Source organism: Siphateles boraxobius, unplaced genomic scaffold, assembly GCF_051911475.1.
Source record: "Siphateles boraxobius isolate OS27281-9 unplaced genomic scaffold, OSU_SipBor_1 26, whole genome shotgun sequence".
In the NCBI taxonomy this organism is placed as follows: Eukaryota; Metazoa; Chordata; class Actinopteri; order Cypriniformes; family Leuciscidae; genus Siphateles; species Siphateles boraxobius.
Window position 1 is genome coordinate 17,327,086 of NW_027508876.1, and position 25,556 is coordinate 17,352,641.

General features: G+C 40.4%; 1 protein-coding gene across 2 annotated transcripts in view; it reads right to left on the bottom strand.

Moving 5' to 3' along the window:
- cntnap2a (contactin associated protein 2a) overlaps positions 1 to 25,556 on the bottom strand; it is a 511,778-nt gene that overhangs the window by 459,574 nt on the left and 26,648 nt on the right. The window lies entirely within an intron of this gene.

Sequence of the window (25,556 nt, forward strand, 5' to 3'; positions counted from 1 at the left end):
AATACCAATGTCATGCTAAATTACTTTGTGACTGAGATGCCATACCACTGTACTCACATGAAAGTGAAAATGTTTAGTGTTCATCTTGAATGGCTCCTGCAACTGTTTCTCTTAAAGTCAGTGAGAGTAGTAAACCGGTTACCAAATCATTGTACTCATTCAAATGTGCAGCTATTCCATTTACACCAGCGGCAGACAATGTTAGAGTTATGTGAATGCCTTCAAGTAGAAATTCCAATAACAATATGTTATGCACAGCAAAATAAAAACAAAAGGATACATAATATAATGGTACTATATGAGGCAATTATAGAGATTTTATTTATTAATAATTGACCCTTCGCTAAGCCCCGCCCTCCTTAGTTACTGTTGCTACGCCTGTCAAGCTTTCGCGTCTAGCACATCTATTACAGTGTGTAAGAACCGGTGTCAGACATTCCTAATGAGATAATTAGTAATTTTTGGCGAACATGTGAAATATCTGAGAGAGCAAGACAAAAGGGACTGCAGTATGCATTCGAGGGATATATCCACGACATAATATGCAACCGATTAGAGAATAATTTAATAAAAATTTAAGCTAAAGCCTAGAGTCGCAGCAGCCGCCGCCTCATACGCTGACCATTCACATGGGAAACACACAAATCGAGGAAAAGCTATGTCCGTGCACAGCAGGGTAAGTGAAATGTAAAACTAATCTAATAATTATAAATCAAACAGTTGATCCATAAATCTTGTGGAATAACACTAACACCAGGAGAGCCGCGATCGGATTGGGTTAAAGTTACTCGGTCAGGGGTAACGTTAGTAGTAGGCCGTCGATTAACAAAATGCTGAAATATATTTTAAAGTATGTCAGTGAGCCTCCCTCTTGTCTTTAAAAGTTTTATTTTACGTTAAAACATGTGCATTATGAACAAAGAACCGTCATTATTTGCAACTTCCAAGCAATATGTGTTTTTGTCAATCCTGTCGACACTTAGTTGTGAATGGGGTCTCCCACACTGCTTGATCCACGCACATCCTTTCTCACCTTGGCTTTTAGATTTTTGGGAAGGAAAAAAATTACACTCCCCCGTCCAAACTTTTAGGATACCGGGTATCATTTTAGCACAATCCATACGCACAACGCTTCGGCGTGTTTCCCTCGCTCGAAAACTTGCAAGACCTCCCGCGCCTAGTTACGGTTGCTAAGACACGATTGGCCAGTGGCGGTTTTCTGGCGTGGCTTAGCGAAGGGTCAATTGGTGCTCGGGTATAAGTCTTGCTTGCTTTCGGTGTGAGAGGTCCTGGATTAAAATCCCAGACGAGCCCCCAATATTTTTACATTTTGATTCCTGTTACCATCATCTAATGCACACTTAAAGTTAATCTTTAAAAAACACTAATAAGTTAATAACTGTTAAATGTAATATTTAGCAAGCCTCCAAATGAATATACATTTTTTATACAGTACATTATAATGTTGTGAAACCTGAATTCACCTGTAACATTTTAAATGTTTCCTTTTAGTGTTATTTTTACTTTTAGTTATTAACTTATTTAGACAAAATAGCAAAGAATTTTAATATTGTCCATTTAACAGCCAGAATGTTAATATCTGGACATTTTTTTCCTCATTGAATGTTACTATTTTAATTGGAAATATGTTATTATCGAAGTAACAATGTTGGCGAACAGCATTTCCCATTGATTTTAGGATGCCATTTACATTTTGTAAACACCTAGAAGTAAAAAAGGTAAACTAATGACACTGAAATCCTCTGAAATTCCACAAAATGAGAAATCTCTTAAAGCGATTGTAATGAGCTCGCATTTCATAAAAGGCCAGATATTTAACAAAGATTTCAGGGACCAATTTGTGAAGAGAGCCAAATGGTATCTTGAAAATCAGCAAGCGAGCTCATTACAAAAGCTAATACAATCTACTGACATCACTGGACTCATCGAACTGTCAAAGCTGTTGCTCTCAAAACCCTTTAACAAAATTTAACAATAAAAGCAACCAAACTAGAGCAAAACCTCAGGCAGTGTTATGATTTATCAGGAGAATAAGGAAAAAGGTGAAACCTAATAACATAACTAATTGTGTAATATAGAACATCCAATCAAATAATCTGAGTGTCTCTAATTTGATGACTAGGAGGCAACAACAAACTTCAGGTCGCCTTGAAAATACCAAAACTTTATCTCAAGAGGTTTCCATAAGCATCCGCAGGGGAAGCACTTGACTCTACTACCATAATGGCACTTAAAGGCTTAATTAACTCAAAAAATAAAATTCTATCATCATTTACTCACCCTCCAGTTTGTTCCAAACCAGTATGAATTTTATTTCTACTGCTGAACACAAAATAAAATATTTTGAAGATTATGGGTAACGAAACAGTTGATTGGCCTCATTGACTTCCATAGTATGTAAAACAAATACTAGTCAATGGGGCCCATCAACTGTTTGGTTACTGACATTCTTCAAAATATCTTTGTTTATCAGAAGAAAGAAATTCATACAGGATTTGAACAATTTGTGGGCGAGTCAATGATGACAGAATTTTCAGTTTTGGGTGAACTATCCCTTTAATAGGACAGATACAATTTCCTTTAACTGTCTCTCACTCTCAGTGGATGAATGGGGGCTGATGTAAGCAGCCTGTCCAAGAAGTTATGCAGATGTGGCATCCGGTAATACATGTCACTGTTGTGTCTGGGTGAGAAAAGGAAGAGTCAATGTGGACTTATTATCTTGGGCAATGGGCGCTGAGAGCCAGACACTGACTGACAGAGGAAAGGCAATACTTCAGCGTGTGATCATAACTCAAACACATGAAACCAAACAAACATCTCATCGCAGTTCTGCGAGAGGACAACCGCAGCAACAGTGCAGGCAATAAAAATACTGAGTCCAGGAATACAAATAGCACAGAGAGGATACACACAATGTTACTGCCGGACCAGACTGTGTCTGTTTCACAAACATGCAGCCAACAAAATAAAAGTTAAATAAAGTAAAATCAATTCAATAATTAATTAAAAATAAAAAACTACCGGTACTGTTTACACTACTAGTAACAGTAAGATTTTAATGTTTTTGAAGGAAGTCTCCAATGCTCACCAAGGATTATTATTACAATTTAAAATTGTTCATTTAAAATATTAAAACAAACAATTTTCTATCTTAATGTTTTAAAGTGTAATTTACTATTACAGTAATGATCTATTCAGCATCATTACTCCAGTCTTCAGTGTCACATGATCCTTCAGAAATCATTCTAATAGGCCGAGTTGGTGCTCAAGAAATATTATCCATGTTGAAAACAGTGTGAATAGTTTGATGTATAGAACATTTAAAAGAACAGTATTTATTTGAAATAATCTTTTGTGACATTATAAATGTTTTTGGGTCATTGACGAATAAGTTTTTTAAAAGTGTAAAAATATTTAATGGAGATATAATTAATTTTGAAACCATTATTTAGTTTTACTAAGTGTTAACAATGAGATTATGTGGTGTTTGATATCAAATAACACTTCTTTTGTAATTTTTTACAAGATGGAAAAAATATGTCACCAAAAAAGTAATTCGGTTTAACCATGAATATATTTAACATTATTAATTTTCAGATAATTATTTATGTAAAAATCTGATTTGAATAGGGCTGAAACAACTAATCGATTTAATCGATTAAAATCGATTATTAAAATAGTTGTCAACTAATTTAGTCATCGATTAGTTGCTAAATAACTTTCATTTCCCGTAAGCGGCTCATTTCGTAAATATTTTAAATCTGCGCTGACCAAAGTGTGGCAGTAATGAGCCACCGGAGGTTTTACTCAGCCAGTACAGCAGTAGAAGTAGCGAATAGCCAATAGCTGGCCTTGTTTTATGTCACGTGCTTCCCCACAGCGGCTCTGCGTCTCTGCAGCATTCAGCGAGATGGCGGAGGCAGGCGACAGTGGAGTAATCTCGAGAAAGAAAAAAGCGGAAGATAAAACTAATCGAACGAATTAACAAACAAATATATAAATAAATAAATAAATAAATAGATGTTCAGCTTCTAATCTGCGGTGATGCGTGTTGTAGTAGCGCCGTCATATCTGGCTATAACATTACATATAGCCTATATAACACGCTCTCACATGTTTATTTTTTAGCATTTTTGGGAGGAGTGAAATTTACATGTGGTTTCAAAAACCAGATGCATTTACACTTGTCCAGTTTCATCTCGAATGAGTCTCAGATCTCCTCCTGAAGCGGTTTGAGCGATCAGATTCAAATCCGTCTCGAATGTCTGGACATTAAAGTAGAAGATTTGAGCGATCAGATTCAAATCCGTCTCGAATGTCTGGACATTAAAGTTTTGTCTGGTTCTGATGCCAAAAGTGGTTTCTGTGGCACCTCGTCCACTGGGATGTCAGGTGTCACATTTAAAGACTCAGGTCAGGTTCAGAATACTGTTTATGGTCAATATACAACTTCTCTCTCTGCTATTTTGCCCTTATCCATATAGGCCTACGCCTCCTTTATTCTTGATCCTTTTGGCCAAGTTCATCAATTGACCAATTCATCAAGTCCAATGATATGAATGAACAAACGCCACGTGCCGGTTACGTCATGACCAGGAAAGGATAAAAGCACATCCGGTGCATTACTCGCGTTAGCTTCTAGAGCCGAAGCAAAGTCGATCGCAGGGATGCAGGAAGTATGGCAGGGCGACGCATCGTCTCGTTCCCTTCTCAGGGAACTAGGGTTACAGTCGTAACCTGAGATGTTCCCTTTCGAGGGAACTCGCGATGCTTCGATGACGCTTTGGGAACGAGAATACCCAATACGCCGTACTTACAAAATGCCAGATGACAAAACTGTCGGCAAACTAAGTAAGAAGCACCTGGGAACCTGGGGCAGCGTCCAGGTCCAGGTATAGAACCTCACAAATGTGAGCGGTAAGGACCAGCCTGCCGCATCACAAACCTCCTGAAGGGAAACCTCCGATAATAAGGCTTTATAGGCCGCCATACTCCTAGTAGAGTGAGCTCTGACCACCAAAGGGCACGGCTGGCCAGAGGACACATACGCAAGAGAGATAGCCTCGACTATGCACTTGCTAATTGTCTGTTTAGAGGCAGGAAGACCTTTCTTAGGTGAACCAAAACAGACAAACTACTGATCTGATTTTCTCCACGGGGCAGCCCTGTGGACATAAGTGTCCAGCGCTCGCACTGGACACAAAAGATTCAGTTTTTCCTGGTCCGAAGATGCAAAGGGAGGAGGATAGAAAGCCTGCAGTACAATAGACCTCGGAATATTGGTTGGCACCTTAGGGACGTATCCCTGTTTACGGTATAAGTATGCCTTAACCATCCTAGGTGCAAATTCAAGACATGTGGGGGAAACCGAAAGGGCCTGAAGGTCTCCGACTCTTTTAAGGGACGAAATAGCCAGCAGAAAAATGGTCTTGAAAGTCAAAAAATTCTCAAAAAACAACTCTAAGGGTTCGAAGGGAGCCCCTGAAAGGCCTTCCAAGACTATTGCCAGATCCCAAGCCGGCACCCTTGTACGTGTTGCAGGCCTCAGCCTCAAGTTTCCAATAATCAGGGGGTCTCGACCCAAAGATGCACTACCCACTTCTGCATCTACGCACTTCGTAGATGCAGTGGAATGTCTCGAATCCGTCTGGACAATTTTACTCCGAATGTGTTTCGGAGGGCATTTACACCTGGCCTTTTCACGATCAGATAGCTATCCGATCTGAGAAAACAATGCTACTGTGTAAACAGCTTTGTTTACTAACTTCGGGACAGTCACACTAGATCTTTTTTGATTTGAGCATCAGGTTGCGCAATCAGTTCGCTCGCAACATAAGTTATGGATTAAAATAGCACTACCAAAGAAATTAAAACGGTGTTTAAAAAGTAAAGCACTAAATATAAAGGCAGTTAATAACAGGACGGAAGTACCCGATATTGGTATTCTTCGCCCCCGAAAGAAAACCTCAGGAACTTCCTGTGTTGAGGGAGGATGGAGACATGGAAGTAAATTTAAATCTTTAAATCTATTGTGACAAACCAGTCCTCGGATCTGATTTGAGTCACGATCTGTTTGAGTGTGAGCATCTTGAACTTGAGTTTCATGACTGCACGGTTCAACAGATGAAGATCTAAAATGGGACGCAACCCCCCATCCTTTTTTGGAACAATAAAGTAGCGGCTTCAAAACCCTGATTCTCTGTCGGGCGAGTACACATGCTCTATAGCTCCTTTTACTAAGAGAGAATCTACTTCTTGCTCCATTACCAGAGCCTGCTCGGGATGTACTAACGTGAGTAACATTCCGTTGTAACGAGGTGGAGGAGAACCAAATTGGATTTTGTAACCTTTCTCTATTATCTGCAGGACCCATGGAGATATATTCGTCAGATTTTTCCACTCTGTTAGAAAATATACTAAGGGTACCAGTCTCTCGAGACTGGCCTCTGGTGTTAGAGAAACAGCCATTTCGGCGACCGGAAGCATACTGGCAGGAAACAACCGAACCAACTGTTTTTGAAGCCCCCTCAGAGGGCGCGAGTCCGACGCAATGTCGAGTTGATATTGAGCCAGGAGCTCGCTGGAGACCGCGGGGTTAGCAGGACAGTCCCCTGAGGACCCTGAATTGGAGCGGGCACTGTATAATGAGGTGAACACCGTTCCACTCCGGCTGGGGCTGTCCTCAATGGTCTGATGTACATATCGTGAGGACCTTTTCTGAGCCGAAGCCTTCTTCGCCATCAGAATGGTCCTCAGACCCAGCTTAGACTTAGATCCTTCGGCTGAGAGTGTTGGCTCAGGCCCCATGATTTATAAGGAGGAGCACGAGACGCAACACTCATTTTCTGTATCACACGGTGCGAGGAGCTAGGCTCGGGATGCTCACGCCTAGCATCCCCAGGGGGATGGACCCGGCGAGGGAGGATTTTTTTAAAAAGCCTCTGACTGTTTTTTTGTTTCTTGAAACCTCTCAACAACTGTGTTCAACGAGTCACCGAAAAGACCAGAGGGAGAACTAGGGGCATCAATGAGAAAAGCCCGATCTTTATCTTAAATATCAGCTAAATTAAGCCAAAGGTGTCTCTCAGTAGCTACGAGGGCTGCCATAGACCGTCCAATAGTACGAACGGTCTCCTTCGTAGCCCTGAGAGAAAGATCTGTAGCCCGACAAAGTTCTCGAATTTCGACTAACTCCTATCGATATCCCCCAACAGGTCTGCCTGGTAGGCTTGGAGCACTGCCATCGTGTGCAGACAGGCTCCAGCTTGACCTACTGCCGTATAAGCCTTACCCACTAAATTAGATGTAGTTTTTATGGGTTTATTAGGCAACACGGGCGCCTTCAGGGTCGATGCTGACCCAGGAGACAGATAGCTCGCGAGTGTCTGTTCCGCTGAGGGCATCGACCCATAACCATATTCCTTCAGCCTCCTTATATTTGAATATGTATGAACTTGGGGACTGAAGAGAAGTGACGAATATGGTTTTTCCCACGATCTACATAGCTCAGTATGTAGATCAGGAAAAAAGGGAAGGGACCGTGATGGAGATGATATATTGGAATATAAAAATCGCTCATCTAATTTGCTTTTAGGACGAGCATCTTTTTTCTCTGCTGGCCAGTCAATATTTAATTTATCAACAGCATGAGTTATCACCTCCATAAGCTCCTCATATGTGGGGGAGAGGGATGGCGAATCCTCTCCCCTTATATTTGTGTTTGTGTTTGTGTCACTCTCACCAATACTCAGTAACTCTACCTCCTCAGAGCTAGAACACCGAAGCATCGGGCACTCTTCCCGGGCGGAAGAAGCCGCAGAGTGGGCTTCCGACACCGGCAAGAGAGCAATGGATCCCTCGGGTAAAGGAGGAGATAAGGCAGAGCCCGTCTCCATCCCCGCCGAAAGATCCATTTGCGAACCCCAGGAGAGCCTTCTCCGAGCTGCCTCGGCAGCCGCGGGTCCAGCACCCTGAGGTTCGCGAGCCTGTCCATCATCCTCGAATGTGGACAGACGGGAGCGGAGCGTGCGTAGTGGGAGACGCTCACAATGCTGACAGTCAGCCCCCTCGAAGGCTGACACAGCATGCTCCACTCCCAAACAAACTACAAAAGCTCATGTGTATCCCCACACGTAAGATAACGAGGGCAGGGAGAATAACAGGCTTTAAATAGTTGTTTCGTCATACTTGAAATATATATATGAGAGACAGACAACAATAAATATCACAGACAGTTTTGACACAGAGCGCTTTGCTGAGGCACAAAAGCTAACGCGAGTAACGCACCGGATGTGCTTTTATCCTTTCCTGGTCATGACGTCACCCGCCCGTGGCATTCGTTCATTCATTCCATTGGACTAGTTGACATACGTGCTTCAGACGTAATCACGCTAAGGCGTTCCCAAAGCGTTACTGTAATCGACGCATCGTGAGTTCCCTCAAAAGGGAACATGAATTTTTCAAATAGTTAAGAGTGAGATACTTACTTTGCTTCATGACCATGTGGTCCTTTGCAGGTGTCTGAATGATGTCACATCCTGTTATATGATATTGACCACATCACTTGATCCAAAATGGTGCCTTTATATTGGTTACTCCGAATGACATCAATGAAATTCATTTTTCCAGACATTCTTTCTCATAACAAAGTAACGACTTCTACACATAATTTTAATACCATTTTGCACTATGTTGATATATAATTGTGGTGAGCAGGACGAGGCCGAGGCCCGTGAGAGAACGGTGTGAGGGCGGTGGCGTGATTGATAATGAGCGACACCTGCGCGATGCACCGGTCTCGTATCTCTCACGGAGGAGCGGAAGCATAAAGGAGGAGCGACGACAGTGAAGATCGAGAGAGGACAGGCCTGGACTTGTGTAGAGTTTGTTTTATGATATGTGACAGCAGTCGTCCGTGAGGGGCTGCTGTCTTTTACTTTCGTTTTGTATTTGTTTATTTTATTATTAAATTGTTTGTTGAATGTTCGCCGGTTACTGCCTCCTCCTTCCCACAACATCTAACTGCGTTACAATAATGTTATAAAATCATGCAAGAATAAAAAATATATACATTTATTACATTTTAAGATATTTTAATCACAAATAAATTAGGCTGTATTGGCCAGTGGATGGTTAAACCGAATGAACTTTTGAAACTTCAAAATCTTTAAAATACCTTTTGTAGTAAAATATAATTAAAACCTTTTGGTTTCAATAAAAGAGATCAAGTTATCATATCCTACTATCCTACATACTTCTGATGTCATATCTTTGTTTTTTTTATTATTATTTAGGTCTTTGGACAAAAAAATTACCCGTCATGTTATTGACCCTTTTACAGCCAATTTTGATAAATTTAATGCTTTCTTGCAGTGCATGGTTTCACTTCTAGCCAGAGTGCTTAAAGTAAATATACTAAATTTGCCCTTCTGTCAGTGAACTCAAGCTCAGAGATAAAAATAAAAAAAAACAGATCTGATCTGTCATGCCGTGAGGGACAGGTTTACTGTCTCACCCTCAATAACACCCTCAGAAGCTCGAAGGAGGGTCGGAAGGAAGAAAAGGAAGGAAGGAAGGAAGGAGAGGAGGGAAAGAAGGAAGCAACCAACTGGGAAAAGGGTTATTTAGTTATACTGTACAGTGTGCCAAAGCACAAGAAAAATACCATGGGATGTGGAAAGGGGCATTAGTTGAGAAACTTGCAACACCATCTTGAGGTAATTAACTTGGCCTTTGAACACTGAAAATTCTGTTCAATATAAAAAATACATTACAATAAGGAACAAAGATTTTTTTTTTTTATAAATAATAATGATAAAAAAAATTAAATGTTACAACAGCAAGGACAGATTTTTCATTATTACTGGAGCTAAAACTAAAAAGTGCCATGAAACCTTTAGTGCACTTTTATATCTGTATGTTGTTTAATAATTAAAAAAAAATAAACGGAACAATTCCAAGCGGGTCCTACACACCATCGGTGCTCGGCCCTAAAAATACGGTTGGATTAAAAATAATTTAATAAAAATATCTAATAAAAATATTTCAAGAAAAGCGATAGTCATCTTGTCAGAATAAAAATAATTCTAATTCTAATAAAAAATATTATAGATACCCTTTGTGAGGCGTCCCTATGTATTGCATAACTGCTTTTTGTGCCCCTGCATATAAAACAGCAGACATTATTTGTTAAATACTTAATAAGCAAAACTCTAGTCTTGAAATCCAGATAATAGTGACTTTAAATTTAAGAGATTCTCTGGCTTGCAGGCCACAGGTGTTTAGGCTGCTGGCAAGTGGATCCAAAATCTATTCCAAAGTTCTGTGATTCAAATCTACTCTTGAGAAAGTGAAATTCGTTCCACTTGGGAATGTTCACCAAATCTAATGCTTAAAGGGGCTCAACATCAGACAAGGTTCAGGACTTCAAAACTGCAGATGAAAACACCATGAAAGTATGCAAAAAAAAATGGCATACCACATTTTGGTGCCAAAAAAACATGTTAGAATGATTTGATTTTACAAGAACAGATGGGTAAGGAAGTGACATGTACCAATTGCACAAACAATTCTTCACATAATAATCTCTGATCAAAGTCTACCCAAGCATAATTATATATGTTGGGAAAGTAAAACAGCACTGTACATCTCTCAGCACTACTGGTCTTACAATCTAATTTACATTGGATTTAATGTAGAATGCAATTTACATTTGAGTCTTTCAAATGAAAATTCAATTAACTTTGTGTATGTTAACAGGTATGAATGGATATAGACTGTGTGGGTTATTTCTGACATTTTTTTGTTTTTACTTTCCCATTTACGTGATCTGAAGGTCAAAACTAACCCAAAAATAATACAGGACGATGGATATCTTTAACCACAGCTTAATGAAGAGTGCATCATACAGGATGTGATGCATGGAAACAAATTAGGGCACCATAAAAGCACTTCTACCAGAAAGACTCGGGAGATAAATTGAATAACAAGCTATATATTAAATATAAAATATATTTATTAACAGCTCAGCAAGCATAAATTTATAAAGTTCTTTGGCGTAGGCCCCGTCCTTAGCAACCAATGCGAGGGTAGCCGAATCTGCATGTCCTGCCTGAAGATGAAGGCAGTGGCGCAGCCGACCCCCCTGGAGGTAAAGGAAGGGACCATACTGGTGGTGGTAGGGAGGATGAAGGGGAAGGCACCATCTTGGTGGTGGTTGGGGAGGATGGAGGTAATTGGCAGCGTCACTATCTGCGAACTCATACAAATGTAAGTACCAGATTTTTATACAAGGAGTGTTAGCACCTGATTGGTTAGAAGTGAGGTAATACGTGACGCGCTGATTGAGTCTTCCTGACAGAACTTACGCTAAAGCTTTCACAAGCCTTTGCTGGACTTGTCCATTTTTTCAAAGAATGCAATTCTTGAAAAAAGTTGGTGCTGTTTACAAACACATTTACGCTCACAAGCCAGGGAACATTAATGGAACAGAGAAGCCTTTCAGATCTTTTAGATCAGAAGATAAAATTGCGGTCTGCCGTCCGGTTTCTGTCTATTTTGTTTGTGCATTATGATTGTTGGGTTTTGCTGCAAGCGCACAGGTGGACTTTCAATCATTTTCATTCATAAAATGCTAGAGTTCAGCAGTCAAACACAGTTAGACTGTTGTAATTTACATCCACCCTCTTGAGAGCCCTTTTAGCATGGTCCACAGACTCTGAAAATGATCTTAAATCCTCTTTAAATATCAAATAGCACAAATACAGTTTTGGTCCATGTGCACAAACTCACATTTAATGAAAATATCACAGGTTAAGGCAGGAAAAAACAGGGTCAAATATTTGCTCTAATTAGCATTTAACTCTTCTTTTGCGGAACATAGCATGGCCTTTAACTTCATTGGATCATCAGCTGGGCAGAATTCATGCATAGGAAGGGAATCTATAGTTCACTATCACGCAGCCACTTTCTGCTCTAAGCCCAAGTCAATTTATTTTTAAAGACATTTCTTCATACAGTTGTGGTCAGAATTAATGGCACCCCTGGTAAATATGATCAAAAATGGCTGTAAAAAATAAATCTGTGTTGTTTATCCTTTTGATCTTTCATTCAAAAAATTTGCAAAAAACTAACCTTTCATTGGAAAGGAATACGCTGCAGAAGCCACATCCTGCCCGAAGGAAAGTAACATGTGGAGAATATATATGGACTGGGCGAATGACCGGGCAGTACAACATATGGAATGCCACTGGTGTGACTCCAGCCTATGAAAGGGGGAAACTCAACCGGACAGTGATGGCAGAGCAGCTTCTGCCGAGGGAGCCATACCATGGAAGAATACACATATGGGATCGCTGTAGGGATCACAACATATGGACCCAGCCTAACACAGGTTCCAACAGTGCATACGAGTGATAGGCCTGGCTTCGGACGATCCGCCACATCCTTTGCCGAAGGGTATGGAGGAACTCGACAGGGTTCGGCTAATAAGAGGAACTCTACTGGAGCAAGAATTGCGCACGTATCCGGTCCATAGGAGGGGAATGGCGCAGCAAGCCGACACTCCGAACCGGGCTTGTTCATAGGCTAGTTCTCTAGCGAACCTGATAGGTGTCGCCCAGCCCCCATCTCTATTAACATCTGTGTTTAGTGAGGCACTCTGTGTCAACGCCTAGGAGGGAGCAATACTCTCACTTAGGAGGAGCTCACTACTCAGGTGGGCACGTGCATCTTGGGAAATCACCCAGATGAAGTCAACCACATGTAGTGGGCCAACCCCTGCTTAGAAACAGCCTTTCCTTCTGCTGGTCTCTGTAACAGACAAAAGCTGGTCTGAGGTCCAGGCTTTGCATTCTGAGCATGTATAACTGCAATGGAGCAGACGGACAGAGAAAAGCCAGGGGTGGGTCTGCCTTCTCCGGGGCAGCGTTAGGAACATTTGGCACAAATCCGGGCCAGGGTCTCAGATTTCATGAGAGTTAGCCGGCCCGAATTCCAGGCAAGATTCGTTGACCGAAAATGCGTGCAAGTCCCTACCCTCTAGATAGAGACAGCCATTAGTTCAGTCTTCAGTGTCTCATGATACTTTAGAAATTATGAAATGCTTAATTAAAATTTTTTTTGTGTGGAAAGAGTGAATATGATTCTTTGATTAATAGAAAGTGCAGAGGAACAGCAGTAATTTGCAACAATCTAAATATCTTCAGTCACTTTTAATCTTACTGTCCCCAAACTTTTGAACTGTAGCGTAAAGCATAAAAATATATATAAAACGGCCGTTTGTTTCAGTTTTTCCACTCTGTTTGGCCTAAAACAATGTGTTCACTGTCATTTGAAATGTTGAGAAACAAAGAGATTTTTCAGATTTTCCGTTGCAATGTTCTCTCCGTATTTATGATTTTTTGCCACCTTTAAGCCCACGCTCCTTCACTGGAAACCGAAAGTAACTCACTACTGCTAAATGTTTAATCTACTCTTTGAATTCTTGCATCCAGGAACAATACAAGTAGACACCATTAGGACTAAAAGTTTGCTAAAAAGTATTTCCTACTCAAGCAAGGCAGTATTTAACTGCAGTATTTAAATTGCCATGATTGGCAACATGCCCAGTGCATTTTGGGAGTTGAAGGAAAGGCAAAAGCCTTTTTTCTCTGTTTTCTCTAGTCAGGTAGCAATGATTTAAAAAAAATTCACCTTTCTACTGTATAGGCAGCCAAATTTTATTAAAAGCCCATTTTGCAGCAGAGAAGTAACCCTTTATGTATACAGTATAAATATTTCAACAAATATTTACAAGTGGAAATATTAAACAATTTTCGGCTTAAAATTAAAGAACAATAGTGTTCAAACAAAATGTATTTCTGCACTATTTTGGTTATCAAATATTAGGGGAACAGGTTTATACATTTACACCTGTGTGGAAATATAGGCTTAAATATATATAGGCTTAAATAAAGATTTAAATATATAATAAATATAGGCTTCTTTAGACTTAAAATTAAAGAACAATACTGTTCAAACAAAATGTATTTCTGCACTTTTTTGGTTATCAAATGTTAGGGGAACACGTTTATACATGTTTAAACCTGTGTAAACAGTTTGAAGAGGAACTAATTTCAAACATTCACTAAAGATCAAATTAACACAAGTTGTTGAAAGTCAAACAAAGCAAGATAAGTAAAGCGGCTTTTAAAAAGGCGATTTTACATTTATTCACTTTTTAGGGCCACTGCATTACAAAGTATTGGAATTGTAGGGCCAAAAATGTGCATCACTGGAGGGATGTGAGGAGAATGAAGCTTGCCAGGCAGGCTTTGGAAGGGCCAGCAGGAGCCCTGCAAGAGGAAAAACACTAGCAGCGATAAATCCTGCTAAAGGTTCATTATTTATTTCACACATGCAAGACAAGCGTCAGAAACAAAGAGTTTCGCTAAGCACTTGGCCAGGTGGTCCTGAAATAAATGAAAGTGATTATGTTTGGCGTTTACACTTGAACAAGATTTTTAGGAGAAATGATTTGCCAATTATAATGGAAAAAACACATGCTTGGAGAGATAACGGAGATAGTGGAAATAGAATTCCTTCAAATTTACCAGTAAAAATAATGAATTGAGAAAAGCAGGACTCATTTAAGCAGCCTTTGCCTGTGACTATCAGCATTTCGACACACCCCGCAACAGGCTGTAACCCCCAACATTAAAATCAATTTGTAATTATAGTCTCACTTGATTTAACTAGCATCTCTATCAGCCTTCATTAGAGTCTTAGAGCGTGTTTCAGTTTGATTGGACATATTGCCAAGCCAAAATGCTTGTACCCAAGGAGGACTACAAACCTGGAGAAAGCAATCCATCAGCATTCATATCAATGGCACTGTGAGCACATCCATACTCTGCTTGCTTCCAATTCCACAAACGAATGGCCACACACACTCACAAAAACCTTCGAACCGTCCGTAAAATAATCTTCTATAAAGTTTGAAAAGGTTGAATCACTCTAAAAAATGCAGGGTTGTCTCAACACATGTTTGGGTCAAATATGGGCAAACCTAACCGTTGTTTTAATAATTTAACTTAATTTAAATCAATAGTTGGGATTGTCCATTTTTGACCCAAACATGGGTTGAGACCACCCTGCATTTTTTAGAGCGAAGTACAAGGGTAATCATTGGCTTCATTGCACTGGATATGTGTGAGAAACAGCCGCTTTGCTTGATGTTATGCTTACAATATGCGGTCTCACCCTCTAGTTTTTTATTGTTTTCCCCTCAAAATGCTCTACGAAGTCGTTATTTATCCAGTTTGGAATGCAGGTCTATATATTCAACACACAAACTCACTTACTAAGAGACGACTGCTTTCAAATAGTCAAATGAAGAGCATTCGCATGTGTGCAACCCTCTGTAAACGGTTAAATGCACATCTCAAAATGTTTTTTTATGATACAAAATTAATGTAAACAGACAGTTTTGTCTCAAGTGATTAAAACAGACAGGACAAACATCTATTATGTCAACATAGAGCTGCATGATGTCATCAGTAATCATCAAACAGCAATCGTTTTGGAATCGAATTGTGACTTCCAGAATTGGAATCGGATTGTGTGGTGCCTAAAGATTCTCACTTTTATTTAAATTCATGTGCCCTCGTAATCTTTAATCAAAATAACTTGCAGCGACATCTCTTTGATGACGGGTTTACTGGCGCGAAAATGCCTCTGTTACGACTGTAACCTCGGTTCCCTGAAGAGGGAATGAGACGCTGCATCGATATGACGCTATGGGAACGCGTCATGAAGCACTTGTAAAATCAGTCCAATGGTGTATAGGCGGGTGACGTCATGGCAGGAAGCTATAAAGCGCACCCAGACCAAACAACTTCTGATAGGTTGAAGCAAGTCGATCAAAGGCACGCCGGAAGTATGGCAGGGTGACGCACGTCTCGTTCCCTCTTCAGGGAAACGAGGTTACAATCGTAACCGAGGCGTTCCCTTTCAAGGGAATTTGCGTTGCGTCGAGATGACGCTATGGGAACGTGTATACCAACGCCACCATAGTGACCAGTGCCTGTCTTGTGTAAAATCAGGCGAGCACAACAAAGACAGAATCACCTGGGACCCAGGAGTGAAGCCCAAAAATAGGTTTTAAACCCAATGAGTGTTTGCGGAAAGGAATAGCCCGCCCCATCACACACCTCTTGTAGGGATACCCCAAATACAAGGCTAAAAAGCTGCCATACTCCTCCTGCTCCAATCCACCACGGAGGAAACCGGTTTGTTTCCTGTGCAGGGAGCTCTAGAGTGAACGTTGCCTCAACAACCTCAGTTGAGAGACCTGAGTCTATGAGTTGGGCCCCCTCAGAGGCCAAACCCACACTTAATAACTCTGTTCTCCAGAACTCCCGGAAGTAGAACAATCAGGGTGCTGATGCAGATGCAGATGCAGATGCAGTACAGCCACATCTGCAGCTCCATATGAGCTTCACCACCTTGGGGTGGAGTCTGCCTTCCCTGGGCCTCGGCCCCTGCCTCGACAGGATGTCTGCTCCCTGAATCTGGTGCCCAGGGATGTAGAGCCTGAGCCATCATCACCAGGTGAATAAGTGCCAGGTGAATAAGTGCCGTCCCTGGGCACCGAGCGATCATCCATGATCGCTCCCCAGCCCATGAGGGAAGCATCCGTCGTAAGCGTAAAGCGACGACAAGGGGCTCCCAGCACAAGAGCCTGGGATAAGAACCAAGGCTTCTTCCACATAACTAGGGCACGTAAGCATCGCCGCGTGACCATGATCACACGAAAGGGGTTGCCCCTCTGGGAAACCCTTTGGTCCTGAGCCACCACTGCAGGGGTCTCATGTACAACAGGCCAAAAAGTATCACGTTGCACACTGCTGCCATCAGACCCCAAAGTCTCTGAAACTGTTTCACGGTGAGTGACTGGCCCAGCTTTATTCTTTTCACAGCTAACAGGATGTACTCTATGCATGCAGGTGAGAGGTATGCCTGCATCGACATTGAGTCCCAAACCATGCCTAGAAAAGTGGTCCTCTGTATTGGAGAAAGCACACTCTTTTTGGCGTTTAACCATAACCCCAACTCTTCGCTGTGGGCGAGAATGACATCTCAATGCCGAACCGCCAACTGATGCAACTGATCGTGAAAGTGCGGGGTGATAGTGCTAGGCCGAACGGAATAACTCAATATTGGTATGCTTTCCCCCCGAAAGCAAACCTCAGGAACTTCCTGTGATATGGAAGGATGGAAACGTGGAATTATGCTTCCTTGAGATCTATCGTGACAAACCAGTCCTCGGATCTGATCTGTGGCACGATTTGTCTCAGTGTTAACACTTTGAACTTTAGCTGAATGACTGACTCGTTCAGAACTCTCAGATCCAAAATAGGACACAACCCCCCATCCTTCTTTGGAACGATGAAATACAGACTGTAAAACCCGGTGTCCCTGCTGGAGGGAGGTACATGTTCTATGGCCCCTTTTTCCAACAGGGTTTTCAGTTCTTGTTCCATTACCAGAACCTGCTCTGGGCCCACCACGGTGGATAGGACCCCCATAAACCTGGGCGGGCGAGACCCAAAGATAACCCTTTTCTGTGGTCTGCAGGAACCAACGAGAAATATTTGGCAGTAGCTTCCACGCTGTCAAAAATACTACAAGAGGTACCATCCTCTCGAGGCTGGCTACAGGATTTGGTTGTTGAGCAGACAGTCCGTCGTCCAGTAACGGCGAACCGGCAGGGAACGACTGAACTGACTGCTCTGAGACCCTCCACGGAGGAGAGAACCAGGCTCACAAGACTGGTCTAAGTGTTACTCAAGCAACCAATTTGGTGACGTAAAGTGCAGGCTCGGCTGGGCTGCCGTGGATCATAGGCTCGGTGAGAAGTCAATGAAAGGGGGAAACTCAACCGGACAGTGATGGCAGAGCAGCTTCTGCCGAGGGAGCCATACCATGGAAGAATACACACATGGGATTGTATTCCATAACCCCCCTCCCCCCCTTGGAGCTTGGTAACAACCTCCAGCACGAAATTGCATCGCTGCTGGAAAAATTTCTTGGGGAAACACTGGGAAAACAAAAATGATATATTAGTTGTAGTTCTCATTAACCATTCACCAAGTTTACTTGACTATGATGACTTCCGCTTCTAAAAACCCCAAAAATGTGAAAGGGGACCATCACTCAGGAGCCACAGGAAATTACCTCATGCAAAATGCCATTTAGTTCTCATTCAGTGGTCTTTAATAACGTGTTGTCCCAAAGTAAACATTATTAACTTGAGTAGTGACTCGAGAAGAGATGAGTTTGATTTGATTGGAAGTAGATGAGAACCTCCAGGCATCTTTGCAGGACAAAATAAATCACTTGATGATTTGGAAGTGAGGTCAGAGGCACAGTGACACCCACCAACAGGCTGAACCGGGGGACCTCAGAGAACAGCAGAAGGGCTCACTCATCTCCATACTCATGAATCATTAATCTTTCAGCGCTGCCCTCCAGACTCTCTATCACTCACATACATCTCTCTCTATACAGAGCTGGCATACCCTCAGACTTTATAACTTTTGTATCTAATCTAGTTTAGCCTTTGATTAAAAAGTGGATTAAAAGGATATAGAGAGAAACCTTGAATCACAGACGGAGAATTTTTTAAATGAATTGAACAGACTTTCAGAACTACATTGGTCTAACAAATTTCAAAGCCGCGTAGGTTGTGTGTACGAAGTGGTGTCAAAAAGTCTGAGGTTCATTAAGGGTCATTTGAGAGACAAGTGGATTTTTTGAAGGGGCAAGTGAAAGAGAATTTTACTTGCCTGACATGACAAGTAGTCTGATTAGAACGTCAATAAAAAAAAAAAAATAGGGAATCACTAAAATGAGTGAATGATTCTGATTTCATTACATTTATTGTAAGTTGCAATTGATAGTGGATAATAAATGTATTACTGGCAGTAAGTTCGCGCAGCCTCTCGAGGAGGAATGGAAAAAAATGAGCGTAGGTCACACAAAATCAGTTAACAACATACTGCCTATAAAAATTCAAAATGTGGAGTTTATATATTTTTACATATGGTACAGTTAAGCAACCTCACACAACTACTGCGGTTTTCCTGAATATCATCACGATTGAAAATGTGACTTTGATTTCATTCAACAGTTCAATAAACAGTTAAAATGAAGTCACTTATATTTTAGATGCTATACTGACTGTTTTTGTTCTGCTTCAGCAGCGAAAATAGTTCCAAACAAAGATCACAGCAGAACCACAACAGCAACAGCAACACTCAGCCGTGTTTCATTCCTGAATGATTCAACGTTTCGAACGAATTGGTTGAGTTAAAGATTCAATGACCCATTCATAAACTTCGGTCTCATTCTTGAATGTATTGTCGTTTGAATGAATGACTCAATGACTCACTCAATTAAGACAGTCGCCTGCCGCCACCTACTGGCGGATTAGTGTTATGTTTACAAGTATCATTATTTCCAACGTTTCGTATTTGTATATTTAAAACAATCTAATAACATTATTTAATGCAATTGTAATTTTTAAATATAAATGGTTTAATTTGATCAGCCCTATAGGGTAAGAGCCAAAATAGTGTCTTATGAAAAGGCTTAATTTCGAGCCCTGCAGTATGTATGGGGTAGCCTGATTGTAGTTGTGGGTTGGGGTTATTCATTCGTTGTGTGGTGATATTGAGGATTATGTAACCTATACAATTTTTGTTAAACTTATAACAATTTGATGTAGTGTGTGTGACAAGCCTAATTACTATTTGGTGATGGGTATCACGGCCATTGGGTAAATGATAGCATCACTATGTATGATGGACATCGAAAGATGTAGAGAGGAATAGTTGCACCTTCTTGCCATTGCAAACACTTATGACTTTTTTCTTGTGTGGAACACAAATGGAGAAATTTTGAAAAAAAATGTATGATTAAACTTAAATCATAAAAGTATCATAAGGGACCATACGACATGTGCACTATATTTGGAAAGAATAAAGTGATGAAACGCACACCTAGCAATCCACCTACATCTCATGGTGATAAATGGAAAACAATTACGACAGAAAAAGAAAAAACAGGGTCTGCAGTAAATGACATCACTGACTCTAAACTGATTATTGATTCAATGGTTTCCTTTTCTTCTTATCTCAACATTCATACTACATATGGCACACAATGTAGTGCAAACCAAAAAAGAAAAAGATTTATAGCATTATCAGTGACACAGTGTGCTCATTTTACTTTAATTACCCTATGTTTGGCCCCGCAATAAAGCAGAGAGGGGTCTCATCCCTCTGAGCCCATCATTCACATCAACTATTACTGTCACACTTTAGATGTTGCAACAGCTGTCCACTACACTTAAGCTCAAACTCTGCACATCGGTTTGCTCCTGCAAGGGATACATTTATACGGAGACCAAGATCAGAGCCTTCGGTTTATCATGCTGGATGTAAATGCAGCGGATCATCCAGTATCACAGCCAGAGGGAGTCTTTAGCATCAGGGATCGGTGTTACTGGATAAGCCAGACTTAATAATTGGGCTGGATGTTAACCTAGTTGCAGTGTAGGCTGAAATCTGGGCTAGAACCTGGATGTTATCAGCCAAAACCAGCTAGTAAAACGGAAGCTTTAAGGCTGCTTAACCAAGACATCTGAGCGAAAAGACTTGATACATTTCTTTATTTGCATCCGCTCACACTGGATCTCAGTAAACACGCAAGGCTGTAACATTTATCCCTGCAGACAGAAAAAAGTCACTGACATTAAGACTAAAAGAATTTAGAACTAAACTACTGTCAACACGAGTCAGCATTTAGAGATGGTGCTCTGACGATATAAGCTCTTTTTTAAAGCGTAGTGAGCTAACTTGCTGCCTACTACCAACATAGGCATCTGCCTTTTAAGGCAATATCCTAATGGAACTTCATAAGTGACTGATTTGGATTGTTCAAATCAATAGTTTGATGTATTGCATAATCATATAACAGTACATCATCTAATCAGATATCTAATCATAAGCATAGAGAATAACTTTTTTGGTCAAAGTCAATTTTATTTTATTTTTAAAGGAGGCCTATTATACCCTTTTAAGAAGGGGTTTACTAGAATACAGTCTGGCTAGAATGTGCAGTTTAGTTCCAGTTTTAAAGAAGCGCATCTTCTTCCCAAATACGAAATTTACTGTAATTAGGTAGCTGGCCCAATTTTGTAATTTGCACAATGTAGCATGTGTTTGGGAAATGTCTCGCCCCTTCATAACTGCCAGTTCTGCTCTAGTGTAAACATTAAGGATGGCAATTTCAAACCAATTCCAGCTTGATTCAGACCCTGACATTGTTAACGAACAAGAGGATCGAATGGTTCATGCTCAGACTTTGCGAGCACGGATTTCACAGGACGTTTCAGACTGGACTCTTGCTAAATTAATGAAATACTATCTTAAGATCTCAGTGGGTACTTTAAGAAAATACTTAAGGTCAAATAAAAAGTTTGGGACTACCTCCTCTTCTGAATTGTCTTTTTGAGACTGTCTGCTCTAATTAAAAATAAAATCTTGAAACATTTGTTGCTTATCTGGGGTGTCTTTCCCAAAAGCATCAATAGCCAACTATGGTTGCAATGGACCATAGTTGGCTTTAGGAAATGCACCCCTGAAAAAAATCAAAAAGAATAAGACAAAAATCATCAGGCTCAAAGGTATTTCAAATTCATTACGGTTGCAGTTCCATCCTCTAATCTGTTTAGCAGGGGGGCGAATCTGGTGACATTTTGTATAAAACTACATCTCCCGCCCTGATTCTCTCGCAGCATAACAATAGAAAATTGATGTCCTGCACTCGAGGAACCCAGCTTTCTTCTAAGTCTATATTTTAGGTAGTTCAAAAGATGGGCTGAGTTTGCAATCACTTTCATCATGTCACTTCCTGCTCCTCATTGTTCAGTTTTTGTAAGTGCAGCATTTTCACTTTGTTGTACATGAAATGCCTGCCCAACTTGAGGCGTGAATAGAAAGGCATCATACTGATTATTCTAGGAAAGTTTGGGTAAAGGCCTCGGGGCCGACCTGAAGGCACCCAGCAATCCAATTAGACTGTCTGCATGTGACGTGATTCTTTCGTGTGGTGTGTTAAAGCGTGTTCAAAAGAGGTACAGCTGGGTTTCTGCTAAATCTCTGAGAGTGCTGTCATAGTCTTAATGACTAGCATCAATAGCTGAGAGATGAGAGAGTAACAAGCTGCGATTGTGTTTTGATAAGACAAAATGGCATGGTTCCCGGTGTACGAATAGAACATTCCTTTGCATTTGTTACCGGTGTAGGAGGAAATGTTCGTGAAAGAGCGTAATAAAACCATAACCTAACAAAAAAACCTGTTAACACAGACTAGCAGTGTGTGGAAGATCAAGCAACTGCCCTGACATGTCTGTGATCTAAACATAGGCTTGCCAGAAGGTGTAGAAACATGCTTTTTTTCTCACTCTCTGCTAACATATCTCTCAAAATAAAGAAAATGTTTTGCTTTTTTTGCCACTTGAGTACTTGGGAGTTTCTCAAACACTACTTTTTCCTGTGACTTTTTAAACTACGTTTTATACTGAGCAGCGTTACAAAATGACAAAAAGTTGCATAATAGAATATAAATTGATATAAATAGTGTTGTGAAAAAAGGAATTGATAATATAATCAATATATTTTAATACATATATAATCCTTATTATAATATACAATACCGTTCAAAAGGTTTCAGTTTGGTACGATTTTTTATTTTATTTTTGTAAGTAGAGTTTTATTATAACAGTAATATTGTTGCAATATATTCTTACAATTTAAAAAATAATAATATATTTTAAAACGTAATTTATTTCTGTGACAGCAAAGCTGAATTTTCAGCATCATTACTTCAGTCTTTAGTGTCACATGATCCTTGATCTTGATTTTGTCCACCTGGAATCGATTGGATAGTTTGATCATTGTGGTTTTCTATTGCTATGACCTACTGTGAGACAGGTTGCCCCGTCCTCAAACCGGACAACACGCCATCAAAAAAGAGATGTTGCTGCAAGATGGAGGTGAAGTTATTTTGATTAAATATTACAAGGACGCATGAATTTAAAAAAAAATAAAATAAATAAATACCGCAATATTCCATAACAATAAGAATAATCCAATTTGATTTCATGGTGACTTCGACACATCAGAAGGACAAGCATTAGTACAGTCGAACAGACGGTAAAGAGCTTCAAAATCCTCAACACAGGTCCAATCAGAGGGAACACGACACACCCACAGCAGGGCTTCCAGCAGCTCAGCAACACCACAAATGAAAGGACTGCTAATTTAGTACCTGAACCCATGTGCTCTCATCCCACCTCAAGCTATTTTAATTGGCGCTCAGGTGCATGGACGAAATCTGCATACTGAGACTTCTTTGGCTGGACGTGTCGTGCATTTGCCATGAGATTCAGCTAGACTGTTCTTGATTTACGATCAATTTTCAATTAAACAAATCCATCCTTCATTTCTAATCAGGAAGTGATGTAAGAAAACACAAACACAGCAATCATTCATTGTTGATTTGCTCAAAAACACTAAGAGGAACAAAAGTAATTTCCTTAGCACTCAATTTCCTGTACTCTTATGATTACATACAGTAGGTCAGAAAGAGAATCTAATAGTTATGGACACAAACAGGCAGATGAACAGATGTGAATAAAAGGCTGCTGAGTCAGTTCCTGTTGTAAAAAGGGAAAATGCCCCCATTGTCATATAGGGTCAATACCGGATCCATAAACGCCTTGTGCACTTTACACACAGGCCATTTGTGAAAGCAATCGTCAAGGACCAATCTTCTCATGCTCCACAACGTTCCTTATTCCAACAGTAATTACTTCATTGTCTTGTCCGATAAGATTTCTTAACAAAACATTCGATTTTAACAGCTGCGATGATTAATGACTAAACGAACTGAGAACTCAAGTTCTGTTTAAAACTATTTTGGTGCTTTTCCACTACACAGTACCAGCTCGTCTCGACTCGACTCGCCTCGACTCGCCTTTGTTTGGTTTTCCACTGTGTAAAAGTTGTACCTGTACCTGCTTTCGGGTACTTCTTTTCGTATCACCTCCGGCGAGGTTCTGAGTGAGCTGAGGCGATACCAAAATGTGACGTGAAAACACTGCAGACTGCTGATTGGTCAGAGAGAATCGTCACTATTCACTGCGTCATAATTGCACGCGCCAGACGGAGTATCCTGAATAACCCCGCCATTTTTAAATAGTTTAAAGTTGTCTTCTTGCTGTGAGAAACAGCCACATCCCGAGGATCAAAAACAGCATTCACTCGATTTCCTCCATTGTCCTGTGTGTGTGTGGGTAGCGGGTGTATGTCGCGTAGAAGATTACGTCACGGCAGTTTCCTGTGGCGTCGCTATGGTGACCAGGTACTATTGTGGAGGTACTATCTGTAATGGAAAACAGAACGAAAAGCAAGCCGAGTCGAGTTGAGCTGGTACTGGTAATGGAAAAGCGCCATTTAACATACTGCTTAATGTTACAATGCACTTTGAAAGTTACCACGTTACCAGGGATTTGAAGTAATGAATTACAAATACTCACGTTACTGTAATTAAGTAGTTTTTATCAGAAATTGTAAATTTTTTTAGTGGTTTAAAAAGTGTGTATTTTTACTTGAGTACGTTTTAACCGCCAACTGCTGTTAAGCATGTCTGCAGTGGAAGCGCATTCTTCAAGCATCAATTAAATTGAGATATCAGCATCTTCCTCTAATATGTTAAGGTATATTTGGGATTTCTGCTTATTAAATGATTTGTATATAAGCTAGCCTATCTATAGGTACTGAAATTTGGTGCGACGTTGAGGGTATTGAGTATAATCATGTTAATAACTCCCGCAAGTGCCACGTTCATAATGCGGGGAATTCCCCTTCCCATTTACTTCATAGAGACACACAATCTGCACTGCTGATTATTTCCCTCAAATGCATCCTGCAACAGTCGGGAGCTCGGTGACTATTCATGAGTTTAGTATGAGCACACGATACACGCTTTGAAAAGTGTGTTGGATACGTTCTAAAATGCTTAATGTGGAAAAACAGCTTACCATGGCTTAATGTACTCAAATGGAATGGAATTACAATGTGGTTTGTGTTAGCTCACTATCTCAGCCTTTTTCTCAGTGCATTAGATGAGGTAAACTGTTTGATCATATTAGTGTTTCTCATTTCTTTATCACAAACTGGCACCGTTTTGGAGAGAAATTGCCTATTTTTAATCTCTCTCTATTTAACCCATCTCTGGTATGTGATGCTGAACTTTATGCTTTAGGTTTTTGTATTCTATGCATATTTCTGAACATTGATATTTTATGTGCAACAATAGCATGCTCTGGCTCAGTGGCCTTACATCTGATTTTACTTTTCTTTTTTTTATACATTATGATTTAATATTTTAAAAAGTTGGCAGTCAAAAGTAAAACTGTTGGA